This window comes from Pelophylax lessonae, assembly GCF_965119305.1.
Source record: "Pelophylax lessonae genome assembly, chromosome: 9".
Classification (NCBI taxonomy): domain Eukaryota; kingdom Metazoa; phylum Chordata; class Amphibia; order Anura; family Ranidae; genus Pelophylax; species Pelophylax lessonae.
In genome coordinates this window covers 248,644,720-248,659,134 of record NC_138776.1, presented here as the reverse complement: position 1 = coordinate 248,659,134, position 14,415 = coordinate 248,644,720, and positions in this window count along the sequence as shown.

Genomic DNA, 14,415 nt, shown 5'->3' with positions numbered 1-14,415 from the left:
AGTTCGGAATTCGGCTGAATTTCGAACACCCAATGTTCGGGTCGAACTGATGGTCGACCCGAACCGCTCGATCATCCCTACTCTTGACTATATATGCATGATAGTGTCCTTCAGTTTTACACCATTGTGCATAAAACTTATGACAAATAAAACAATCTTCCCGCTCACCTCCTGCATCAGACCCCACTACAGAGTCTATAATGCCTTATGCACTTCTCCTTTGGATGTCCCTGTTTCTCTCTGCCTTCTGCTCTATCCAAATATGAGTGGTCAGAGTATAGTTTTACTCATCCTTCATAGAACATGCCATGAAATAAAAAAGGGGGAGAACCATAGTGCTCTCTGTAAAACCTGGTATTCACTTAAAATTAGGGAACACCATTACAAAAAAAGACTTAAAAACAAGCTTAACAAATCCTCAGCTCATCGCTGATGCTCGAACATTGGTATGACGTCACGGGCTTGGCTCCTTCCACCTATACCTGTTACACCCTCCTATTGGGCTGCCTCAGTAGGCGGGGAGCGGACATAGTATTCACCCTTTTTATTTTTTCCATTACTCTAAACAAGTGGCTAATTTGGAAGATCCGGAAGTGCCCATTACCACGAGAACAGCAGCCTACGTCACCTCCTGCCATTTTACTCTTACTCAAACAAGAACTTCACCCTCTCCGGAACTGTAAGTGACATTACGCATTTATACTCCGGAAACCGTGACGATGCTGTCATTTCTTGGTAGTCACCGTAACAATGGCAAACTGACAGGGACATCTAAAATTACTCGGCCAGCCGTACTCGTGACAAACCATTTACCTCCCGACATGACAGTCCTCAGGATGACTGAAGTACAAAAACATTATATACCATACCCTATCATTTATTAATAACATTAACGTCTAAAAATATATTAAATATTATTTTATATTATATACCATTACCCCTACTATTGTGCACCTCTACTATAAAACATAAACAATTTTACACGTTGAAAATGAATACAATGTTGTATGTTAAAAATGAGCAGCAAATCCTCATACACATATTGAAAAAAAGGAGTAAAAAAAACTAGCATACACACCGCAGTGGGATGCTTGTTTGTCTCACCCACTCGGCACTAAGGTGCTACAGGCTATAATAAATAGCTCTCATAAAAGTATAAATATCAAAATCCGATTATAGGTATATATACATAAAATTATAAAATGATGTAAAATCACACATTCATCTAAAACCTCTCAGATGTCAGCAGCCGTTATAAATAAGAACAGTCATAAAAAATGATGTGTACATCTAGTAAAACCACATGTCAAAACTAACAGCGCTACATAATAGATCACATAGTCCATAATGCGTCATATTATATTCATATAATAACAGTCCAGCCAGATAAAAACATCTGTGATGATAAATTCCTATATAGGATGTTTCCATACTCAATACAGATATTCGTGCACCATCACCACACCGGCATACCCCCCAAGTAGTGCACACGTACCTCACCACGGGGGATACAGGGCCAAAACAGATGTATACTCAAGCAGATAATCTCTCTGAAACAGCTCCGGACCTCCGCAAAGCTGCAGGCTGGATCACTCCATAAATAGATATGTGAATGAAAATAAAGCGCTCATAGCGTAACTCCATAAACACTCTTGCATTTATTAGGATAAAACAAACAAACTGCACTCACAAACATGATGAAAGTAAAAGCATCCAATAGTGAAATCAATGGTCCCGAACCGGGCTACCTGCACGGTTCCCGCCGCCCCGTTGTGGAGCCGAAGCTGCGGCTAGTACCGCCGTACGACTTCCGGGTTCGGCGTGACGTCAGACATCCGGAACGTCACGTTGCTATGGTCACTGCGTGTCCACGCTCTAACGCGTTTCATCATTGGCTGACTTCTACAGAAGGCATGGACACACGGCGACACCACTCCTATTTGTATGGTATAGGATTCAAATAATACCTTTTCATTCCGTTTCCCTCCTTCTTTTTTGTTGTTGAACTTTTTGGCTTGCCCTGCACCCCCTTGCTGTTGGTTGGTACCTGGAATTAACTTAGCGACTCCGTATTTATTAACATATGAATGTGAGATACATGTTCACTGATAATATGATTGTAATTGGTGCATGTTATATGGATATTGTTAAAATGTTGCATGGTCATCATGGAGATAAATTTTATCATTTTGCTTTAATGGTAATCTGATGGGTTCTCCGTTCAAATTAATACTGCTTGCGGGAGATGGAGGGTTAATACACTCTTCCCATGAGGGTGGTAATGGGAGCAGGGAGGCGGAGGTGTTTCTGGAGATGTGCGGGATGTGAATAAGGTTCCGGGCTGCCAGCAGTTATGGATGCCTCCAGCGCACTACTTCCGCCCTTCCTTGCTCTCCATACAAATAGGAATGGTGTCGCCGTGTGTCCACGCCCTCCGTAGAAGTCAGCCAATGACGAAACGCGTTAGGGCATGGACACGCGGTGACCATAGCAACGTGACTTTCCGGACGTCTGACGTCACGCCGAATCCGGAAGTCGTACGGCGGTACTAGCCACAGCTTCGGCTCCACAACGGGACGGCGGGAGTCGTGCAGGTAGCCCGGTTCGGGACCATTGATTTCACTATTGGATGCTTTTACTTTCATCATGTTTGTGAGTGCAATTTGTTTGTTTTATCCTAATAAATGCAAGAGTGTTTATGGAGTTACGCTATGAGCACTTTATTTTCATTCACATATCTATTTATGGAGTGATCCAGCCTGCAGCTTTGCGGAGGTCCGGAGCTGTTTCAGAGAGATTATCTGCTTGAGTATACACATACACATATACATCCCATAATACTGTAGATTGATCCCAGTGCAAACAGAAACAATAGAACAATGGGATACAGGCACTTAACAATAACAATTGCTGCCAACCCCCCCACCCCCAAAAATCACGCCCACCAAAAGGCCCCCACATTAATTGTCAGAAAGTCAGATTTACATTCAACAGCACCCCCACTTCACATCATGAGTCCCCCCTTAACATTAGGAGCTCCATACTTAGCATTCCTCCATCACCTTCTGTTTCCATCACTCCATCACTTCTTCACCTCTTGTTTCCATTACCGCCTGTCTATATCACTCCATCCCTCCTTCACCTCCTGTATCCATCCCTCCTTCACCTCCTGTCTCCATCACTCCATCCCTCCTTCACCTCCTGTCTCCAATACTCCATCCCTCCTTCACCTCCTGTCTCCATCACTTCATCCCTCCTTCACCTCTTGTCTCCATCACTCCATCACCTCCTGTCTCCATCTCTCCATCCCTCCTTCACCTCCTGTCTCCATCACTCCATCACCTCCTGTCTCCATCCCTCCATCACCTCCTGACTCCATCCCTCCATCACCTCCTGTCCATCCTACCATCCCTCTGTTGTAGGTCCCTCCAACCTCTTTACCCTCCATTACTCTCATCCCTCTGTTACTCTATCAATCTCTCCATCCCTCCTTTCATCTTTCCATAACTCCATCACATCCTTTTATCTCTTACTCCATTCCTCCATAATACTGTCCATCCAACAATCCTTGTGCCCTATATTCCTCCACCCTTTCTGTTCTCCATTACTTTCATCCCTCTTTTATTCTCCCCCTCTATCATTCCATAACTCCACCACTCTATTCACTTGCTCTCTCTCTCCATCACCCCCTCTATTATTCTGTGTCTCTCTTTATCTTTCCTTAACTCCATCACCCCATCCCTCTATCCTTTGCTCCATCACTCCATTTCTCTGTCTCTCTCACTATCCCTCCATGCTTTGCTCCATACCTTTATCTATCGGTCTCGCTGTCACCCAATCTATACCTCCATCCTTTACTCACTCCTCACTCTTTCCCTCTCCCTCCCTTATCACTCCACCATTCTGTCTTTCCATTATCAAATAAAAATATTCTAGCGTGCTGCCACACCAAATGTGCTCACTACTTACTCAGATAAAAAAATACACTGCTCAAAAAAATTTAAGGAACACTTTGAAAACACATCAGATCTCAATTGGAAAAAAAATTCATGCTGGATATCTATACTAATATGGACTGGGTAATTTGTTAGGAATGAAAGGATGCTACATCGTTTAATGGAAATGAAAACTATCAACTTACAGAGGGCTGAATTTAAAGACACCCCGAAAATCAAAGTGAAAAAATTATGCCCCAGGCTTGCCCATTTTGCTTAAATGTCATTGCTGCAACTCAAAATTGTACTCAGTAGTTTGTATGACCCCCACATGCTTGTATGCATGCCTGACAACGTCGGGCATGCAACTAAAGACAGCGGATGGTGTCCATGAGCTCCTGGTGCCAGCTAAAGGTGTCGGATGGACCAAAACATATTGTCCCAGAGGTGTTCTATAAGATTTATGTCAGGCGAGCATGGCGGCCATTCAGTGGTATCAATTCCTTTATCCTCCAGGAACCGGCTGCATACACTCGTCACATGAGGCTGGGCATTGTCGTGCACCAGGAGGAACCCAGGAACCACTGCACCAGCGTAGGGTCTGACAATGGGTCCAAGGATTTCATCCCGATACCTAAAAGCAGTCAACGTGCCATTGTCTAGCCTGTAGAGGTCTGTGCATCCCTCCTTGGATATGCCTCCCCAGATTATCACTGACCCACCACCCAACCGGTCATGCTGAATGATGTTGCAGGCAGCATAACATTCTCCACAGCTTCTCCAGACCCTTTCATGTCTGTCACATGTGCTCAGGGTGAACCTTGCTCTGATCTGTGAAAAGCACAGGAAGCCAGTGGCGGACCTGCCAATTCTGGTGCTCAATGGCAAATGTCAGTCAAGCTCTACGGTGTCGGGGAAGTGAGCACAGGGCCCACTAGAGGACGTTGGGCCCTCAGGCCACCCTCATGAAGTCTGTTTCTGATTGTTTGGTCAGTGACATTCACATCACAGGCCTGCTGGAGGTAATTTGGAGGTCTGGCAGTGCTCATCCTGTTCCTCCTTGCACATAGGAGCAGATGCCGGTCCTGCTGATGGGTTAAGGACCTTCTACGGCCCTGTCCAGCTCCCCTACAATAACTGCCTACCTCCTGGAATCTCCTCCATACTCTTGAGACTGTGTTGGCAGACACAGCAGACCTTCTGGCAATGGCATGTAATGATGTGCCATCCTAGAGGAGTTGGACTGCCTGTGCAACCTTCATAAGGTCCAGTTATCGCCTTATGCTACCAGCAGTGACACTGACCTTCGCCAAATGCAAAACTAGTGAAAAATAGTCAGAAATGATGAGTAGGGGAAAAAATGCCTGTGGCTTCCTCCTGTAAAACCATTCCTGTTTTGGAGGTTGTCTTTTTGTTGCCCATCTAGTGCCCCTGTGGTTAAGTTCATTAACACCAAAGGAGCTGAAACTGATTAACAACCCCCTCAGCTACTTAACTGACCAGATGAATATCCCAGGAGTTTAATTGACTTGATGCTACACGAAAGTGTTCCTTTAATTTTTTGAGCAGTGTATATACATAATAAACACCTTAAGACCATCAAAATAAATAATCAAATATATAATGATCATACACTACAGACACACTGTACAAACACATACTATACACCAGCACTTTTCATCTAAAAAACAGCCTGATTGGTCATATTGCTGCTGCCTCCCCACTCCTGGAATGCTTGGATTTGAAGTGTTCCAGCCACAGACACATGAGGTGGTCATGCAGGAGAGGAGGCTGTGCCTGTGTATTGGACTGGTGAGCCTGTAATGGGTAGGAATGGTGGAACAAAGATTTGGGGAGATCTCATAAAACATCCTCTCTTAAGAGGCAGAGCAGATCTCACAAAAAAATAAAAACCTAAAAAGATCTAACTGCATCAGAGGATTCTGCTACAGAGAGCCCATCCCTCCTCTCCTCCTCCTGCCCACTAAGACACTGACATTACTACATTTTGCTGAGCCCAGAGCCAGCTTACCTTCTGCTAAGCTGAACTCCGTCCTCCACTGCAGGCTCCACTCCTCGGCCTTATGGCATCTGCTGTGATGAAGTCAAATAAGGCGCACTTGGCAAGGGGGAGAGAACAAATAGCAGCAGAAGCACCCAGAGTTGACATAATCATCGTAGTCTCTTGGTCGGCTTTGGAACTGGGCATGCGCAGTTCCGAGCCGAGAGTGTTAGCGCTGCAATGGACGACATTTTGCCACCCCTCCTAAAATTCCACCTGGGCCCGATGGACACAGTGGAACACATGGAAGGACTGGCCCTGATCCCATCTCAAATGTCTTGAGACCATTTTGGAGGCAATATGTCCCACCAGGTTTTTACTTTCTTTTTAAACTTAGGGTTCAATTTCCTTTAGGAGTGGTGCAGGTGTCCCGGTGCATTACCCTGAGTATCACAAAATCAAATCATGTTACAAAAAAGTCCATAAATTCTGTGATCAAATTTCAAGCAGCTTGTAGGTGAGGTGCAGCGTGATGTGCTGTCAATAACACACACAGACCAAGTGCAAAGTAAAGAACTTGCACTGAAGTATTGCAAAGACAGTTCACAAAAAACGGATGGGAAGTTAGCCCAACTGGGAACACTCACGGGTTCCAGCAGTGTGTGGAGAGCAGATTTCAGCCAAACTGACACCCCCTATTAGGAGGGGCAGAATGCAGCCTGGCCGTCATGTGTCCAAGTGGAAAGATGTTGAGAGAAGTTGTGAGCCTCATGCTTTCCCTCCTCATCAGAAGCCTTTCCCTGCCTCTAGTTCTATCCCTAACAGACAGGGTAACTGTCCATACTTTACCTACTCGTAATTGTGCGCAAAACCTGGGAGTTGGAGCCTTAACCACTTTACCTCCAGTCACATTGCTGCTACTGCAGCAATGTGGTTTGTTATCATCCAGCGACGTAGACCTACGTCGCTGGACTCCGCCCCTTGTGGGCGGTGCGAGCGCGCCGCCGGAGGCTCACTCCCGCTGTGTTCAGTCACAGCGGGAGTCGGGCCAAGGGAGGAGCGGCAGCGATCGCCGCCGCTCTTCCCCGATCGTCTGGGAATCTAGTTTGGAGATCCGCCCACTTGTGTAAACAGAGCGGGCGGATCTCCTAAGTGACAGGCAGGGACAGATAGCATGGTTCAGCATAGTTGAACATGCAATCTGTCCTTCTGTCACTCAGTCACTTCCCCCCACACACGTTAGTAAGCAACAGGCATACATTAACCCCTCCCTCTCCAATAAAATTAACCCCTTCCCTGCCATTGTCATTTTTACAGTAACAGTGCATATTTATAGCACTGATTACTGCAGTAATGTCACTGGTAACCCCAAAAGTGTCAAAAATGTCAGTCAAGGGTCCAAACTGTCCGCTGCAATCCCGCAAAAAAAATCGCAGATCGCAGCCATTACGCGTTAAAAAAAAAACACCAAAAATGACAGAAATCTTTCCCTTAGTTAGTAAATGCAATAACTTTTGCGCAAACCAATCAAAATACGCTTATTGTGATTTTTTTTTTACCAAACATAGGTAGCAGAAAACAAATTGGCCAAAAATTTAAAAAAATTTTGATTTTTACATTTTTTTGGGGGGAATTTCATATAAAAAAAAATGTTAAAAATATTGTTGTTTTTTCAAAATAAACGCTATTTTTTTGTTTATAGCGCAAAAAGTAAAAATCGCACAGGTGATCAAATACCACCAAAAGAAAGCTCTGTTTGTGGGAAAAAAAGGACGTACATTTTGTTTGGGTACAGCGTCGCACGACAGCACAATTGTTAGTTAAATTCGCACAGCGCCGAATCGCAAAAAGTGGTCTGGACGTAAGACAGCAAAATCCTCCGGTGGTAAAGTGGTTAAATAAGCTCTGCCTGACCCAAGATGGCTGCTAGAGTCACATGGGGTAGCAGCATCCAATCAGATGGCTTCTCCAGTTACCCTAGAAAAAACAGAGGAACCATGTCCTCAGCATCGCAACATGGAAACAACCATAACAACAGTGATAAATGCAAAGAACAGTAAACAAATTCAAACAATATTTTCAGAGTATCTTGCAGGATGCTTCCCATGGTTGGACCACAAAGGACTCTGGATACCTTATTTATCTGTTGAGTCACCTGACAAAGGAGCATCTTCAGACGGTGAATTAGGAGTCTCCGGTGGCAAGGGGCCAGATGTGTCTTTTATTTCCTCTTCACCTGGGCCCAAGGTTAAACGTCAGTAGAGTCTGCGGTACTGGATGGTGTGGATGGGTATTGGGCTCCCGACTCCAACATCGTTAAGCTTTGAGTTAGAAAAGGCCAGAGACTTGGGTACAAGGGGCGGCAGGAACCAGTCATTTGGGGCTTCATGTACCAGGTGAAGATCCGCAGCATCAAATGCCTGCCGGTCAAGTTTCAATATAGTCGCTTCTTTCCAGTGTCAGGCCCCTCTGAGACCAGATTGTAGACTTTGGCTCCAGCTTGCTTCCTCTGGTATGTTTGTTATTCTTTACCAACACCAGGTCCAGATGTTTGATGTGTTATTTGAATGTCTTAGATTACCATCCTTTTTTTGCATCAGGACGACAGGAGTCGCCCATGGACTGCTGCTTTCCTTGATCACTTAATTCTGAATAATGTAGTGGAGTACCTCCTTGAGCTCTTGGCACAAGGCTGGGGTAATGTTATGGTACCGCTCACAAATGGGCGGTATGTCCCCCCGTGTGCTTGAGGTGATCAATGGCTTTGGTGAACCAATAGTCCTCTAGACTGATGGCAAACACCAGCAGGTGTTTTTCCAGCAGCTGGTGAAGAAGTCTTTGTTTGGGCAGAGAAAAGTATTTAAAGGGGATATCCAGCTGTTCCAGTAGGGAATGGCAAAATGCAGGGCGCTGCGGTTATACCAAGCAAATGCCCCTTTATCTAAAGCACCACACTTTCATGTCAAAAATCACCAATCCATCAGTGGATAATAACACAGCAGGTTGAGAGTCTTAAAACACCAGAGCCGATCAGCTGAAGGTACACAGAGGCAATGGATGGCTGCCAGGCATGCAGTAGCAGGGGCTCCAAAACTCTAGCAGGTACTTTGGACAAAAAAAGCCAGCAGTGTCTCCAAGTCTAGGGCTGCATGAGTGCTGCCGGCACTGGGGAGCTACAGTTCATTGAGGGAACAAACATGTACTGTGACATGCTGAAGCAGAGCATGATCCCCTCCCTTCGGGGACTGGGCCGCAGGGATGTATTCCAAGATGATAATGACCCCAAACACAACTCCAAGACGACCACTGCCTTGCTAAAGAAGCTGAGGGTAAAGGTGATAAACTGGCCAAGCATGTCTCCAGACCCAAACCCTTTTGAGCATCTGTGGGGCATCCTCAAATGGAAGGTGGAGGAGAGCAAGGCCTCTAACATCCACCAGCTTCGTGATGTCATCATGGAGGAGTGGAAGAGGACTCCAATGGCATCCTGTGAAACTCTGGTGGACTCCATGCCCAATAGGGTTAAGGCAGTGCTGGAAAATAATGGTGGCCACACAAATATTGACACCTTTGGCCCAAATTGGACATTTCCACTTAGGGGTGTATTCACTTTTGTTGCCAGCGGTTTAGGCAATAAAGGCTGTGTGTTGAGTTATTTTGAGGGGACAGCAAATTTACACTGTTATACAAGCTGTATACTCACTACATTACATTGTAGCAAAGTGTCATTTCTTCAGTGTTGTCACATGAAAAGATATAATAAAATATTTACAAAAATGTGAGGGGTGTACTCACTTTTGTGAAATACGGTACATGATGCCTAAAAATACTGATAATACATGGTCTAAAGAGGGAAGGGGAAAGAGGGGTGGGGAATAAAAAAGAAGAAAAATGGAGAATGGCATGGTCAAACTAATGAAAAAAAAAATCCTTTCCTCTAAAATGCATGTAATACATGCGTTAAGGCTAAATAACTAATAGTGTTAGCAAAAAGGGAGGGATTGTGGGTATAGTGCAGTAAGAAAAATTGACCGCTGCGACAAGATGAAAGGGGGAGGGGGTAATACAGACCGTTAGCAGCAGAAAATAAAAAAAACTTTATAAAAAAATCATACAAAAAAATACCATAAAGTAGAGAATGGTCAACACCTCCAACTCCTCATTTAGACCCCCTGGTGATAAGGTGTTGAGATGCATATCCAAAAATGTTCCCTGCGACAGAGCATGGTGCCTCTCCGCCTCAGAATCACAGGGGGGATCTGCTGATCTGACAAATGGACCTAAAGTGTCAGGACACAATGATGATATTGCCCACTTCAATCAACCTCCTGCTCGCCAAATCGTGTCCGGGCCACCCGAACTGTCCGGCCAACATATAGGAGGTTGCAGGGACAGGAGAAGCAGTAGAAGACATGGGCTACAGAGCTAGAGAAAAAGGAGAGAATGGGGTGTACACTGCCCTTACTGTCCTGAAAACTGTAAGGGTAATTTTTGAGAATGTTTAGTAGCTGTAGGAATCTCTGACGTGGTAAGGTAAAGATTGTACATTGTATATTGAAAGAAATCAATATACTGAGGGAGCCCGCTGGTGATGCTCTCCAAACAGGCTACAATGGGGATTCCTGGTGGGTTTAGGAGATCTTTATGCACCTTAGGGAGATTATAAAAATATGACTGTCTGAAATATTCCCTATCCATGAATAAATATTCACTTTTATTTATGATCTTTTCAGCCAAGACTGAATCCAAAAGGGATTTAAGTTCTAACTGAAAACCAGGTAGAGGGTCCCAGGGGAAGCCTGAGGTAGGTGAACTTATCTGAAAGTATCCTAAGGGCTTCAGCCAAATAGTCAGTTTTGTTCTGGAGGATTATACCACCCCCTTGTTGGCTTTTCTAATAATGAGTTCATGGCTGTCAGAAAGAGAGTTTTTTTCTGGGGTCCAGTAAGAATGAAAGATTTGGAACTGGAGGAGTGGGCTGCTGAACATAATTTTACATATATCTGAAAATGTGACATAAAAAATACGTCAATAAATTACCCCAGGGCTGGCTGAAGACACTGTGCTGCCTGGGTCCAAGAATGGAATTTTTTCCCACCCCCCTCAAAAAAAAACAAAAAAAAACACGTCCGTCAAAAGGCCCCTACATTTATTATTTTATTTAATGATTAGATAACAGTGCGTTAGTCTCAGAATGCAGGGATCAGGGCAATGGGAGGAATGTAAAGGGTGGTAGAGGACACTGCTATGGGGTGGCCTTGCCAATAACAGTGTCCTCTGCCCCCTTTCACATCACCTCCCCCCCGACACACACACACAGTAATGTCCTCTGCCCCCCTTTTCCCTATAGCAGTGACCTCTGGTCCCCCTCAACCGCCCCCCCCCTTTCAATCCCACAGTCATGTCCTGCCTCACAACCAAGAGAAGAAGGCAGCACAGTTCTGGACAGAGGCCGGAAGCGGGATCCAGCAGAGTGACTTTCCATATTAGCAGCTCCTCCTCCTGCTCTACGTCCTGAACTAAGCTGCCTCCTGCTTTCTGCTGTTTATTTATGACCTTGTGGTAGGCTTGTGGAGGCGGAGGGGGAGAATGGGAGAGAGCAGGACATGTTCGGCTGAAGAGGTTGGAGGCTGGGAAGGGAAAGAAGGAACCTGCACTCGGTTGACAGGTGGACCGCGATTGGCAGGTAGCCAATCCCCGCTTCTTGGGCGTCAATTTGCTGCCCCTCTCAAAGTGCGGCCTGGGTCCAATGGACCCAGCATGACCCATGGTTGGGCCTGGCCTGGTTAGGACACCAATTTAGGGAAGATTGGGTCTTGAAAATTTTAAATTTAAAGTGAGGACCACAATTTTATGAAGCCACTTAAACCTCAAGATAGCATCATCACAGACCTGAGGAATAAGGCTGTGTCTCATAGTTAGAGTACCAATGTGTCCTCTATATACAATGAACATAACAACATCCCTTCTATGTAGATTGATTACTGGGACAATATCGGTGATAGTGGTGAATCTGTTGTCCTTCATGTCTCCTATGATCACCCCTGGATGGTTGGGTTCAGTTGTGGGCATGGTCTACTGCCCCCCATGCATGTGGCGTAACACCTTGCCCAAAGGTGTGCTCATCAATGCCTGGGACCAGGTGGAGGCTGCAGTCATGGGACGAATCAAACATTAATGCAATCCCTGACTCAGAGATGAGCCACATGTGTGCAACAATAATAAATGTTCGTATTAGGAGGGATGTGCAGAGCCTTTGTCCACTCCACCAGTCCAGCGTACCTCTGTTATCTCACTCCCAGTAACAGAATGGAGTCCAGCTGAGCATATAATGGACCCCATGCATGCTAATTAACTCTTCCTTCCCGTTCCTAGTGATCAGGTCTTGAATCTCCGTAATGCTAGTCTGCTTCCAGAGACTGGAGGAGATGGACAGCTAGGGAGGGAACCTTAGCACTGAACCCCTTGCTACTGAAAGACCTGTCACCTAACCAGGTACCGTGCCAAAAGACTTCAACTGTTCTTCCTTGCGGTTATCCATGGCAACTACCTCCTCTTCTTTATCTTGCGTGTTAATCTTATGTAGTGGTGTTACACATACCCCATAATGCTATTACAGACCCAGGTTCTTTAGGAATACGCCAATACTCAACATGCACCCCTTGAATAACTATCAAAAACAGAAACAGAACAGAAATAAAATGCCAGTGCTTAGAGGTACAGAGTAGGTCTAGTGCTAGAATTATTGCTCTCGCTCTAACGTTCGGCGTGATATCTAACATGTGTTGTGCGAACATCGCTTACATATGCATGTGTGACTTATGTATGTGTTTGCTTCTGCGTATTTCTTCTTACCTGATTACTCCATTTCCTTCCTTTACTGTCTGTCTTCCTCGGGGGAGGCTGACCAGCAAGTGGCTCTGGTGGCCAACCTGTCTTTTTCTTCTCTTCAAACTCCTTGGCTGGATTCTGGAGTGGATTCATATGTGGTGGGCTAATGGTACTAGAATAGATGGGATACTGGGGGTTCAGTCATGCCAGTCCCCATTGATTTAAGTGGTGGGATGGAGGCAGCACAGCTGTAGATATCTCGTGTCCCTCCTCATGCTGTTCTGGCCTGGGGTTGGGGGTGCTGGAATATTTATTTTGAGTGATGAAGGATGAGGCTGACTCTGACCATACTGACAGAAGCCTGAATTCTGGCCTGACTGAGCACCACCACTGCTGGGGACAGAATTGGGGTCACTTTTTATCTAGAGGTAGTCTCCTAAAAATGCAGTTTGTACCCAGAAACTGTGGATGTCCGGTCACTTTCTAGTACCAATAAAACTTTATTGCAACAGCAAGCCACATACAAAATTGGGTATTAATGTGCCAGTCACCTATTTTAAACAAAACTGGCTGAACACTTAAAGCATAAGTCCAGGCAAAACCTAACTAACTCTAAACCTGCTCTGTGCCACATTCTAAACCCTAATCTTCTAACCCTGTAAAGCAAAAATCACTGTACTTACCTATTCTGCAGCCGATCCGATCCGGTCAGGTCTCCAGTGATGGAAGCTCTATGCAGGAGAGGACCGACAATGGCTGTGAAATGAATGGGAAGTGACGTCACCCAAAGACTTACTATGGGGCTTCTGTTGTTGAGTGCCTCTCCTGCACCAGCCTCCACATTGAAACTTCCGCTGACAGGGACCGTACCAGCTGCAGAATAGGTAAGTACAGTGATTTTTACTTCACAGGGTTGGATAGATTAGAAACATAGAAACATAGAATGTGTCGGCAGATAAGAACCATTTGGCCCATCTAGTCTGCCCAATATATCTGAATCCTATGAATAGTCCCTGGCCCTATCTTATATGAAGGATAGCCTTATGCCTATCCCATGCATGCTTAAACTCCTTCACTGTATTTGCAGCTACCACTTCTGCAGGAAGGTTATTCCATGCATCCACTACTCTCTCAGTAAAGTAATACTTCCTCATATTACTTTTAAACCTTTGCCCCTCTAATTTAAAACTGTGTCCTCTTGTGGTAGTTTTTCTTCTTTTAAATATGCTCTCCTCCTTTACCGAGTTGATTCCCTTTATGTATTTAAAAGTTTCTATCATATCCACTCTGTCTCTTCTTTCTTCCAAGCTATACATGTTAAGGTCCTTTAACCTTTCCTGGTAAGTTTTTTCCTGCAATCCATGTACTAGTTTAGTAGCTCTTCTCTGAACTCTCTCTAGAGTATCTATATCCTTCTGGAGATATGGCCTCCAGTACTGCGCACAATACTCCAAGTGAGGTCTCACCAGTGTTCTGTACAGCGGCATAAGCACTTCTCTCTTTCTACTGCTTATACCTCTCCCTATACATCCAAGCATTCTGCTGGCATTTCGTGCTGCTCTATTACATTGTCTTCCCACCTTTAAGTCTTCTGAAATAATTACTCCTAAATCCCTTTCCTCAGATACTGAGGTCAGGACTGTGTCA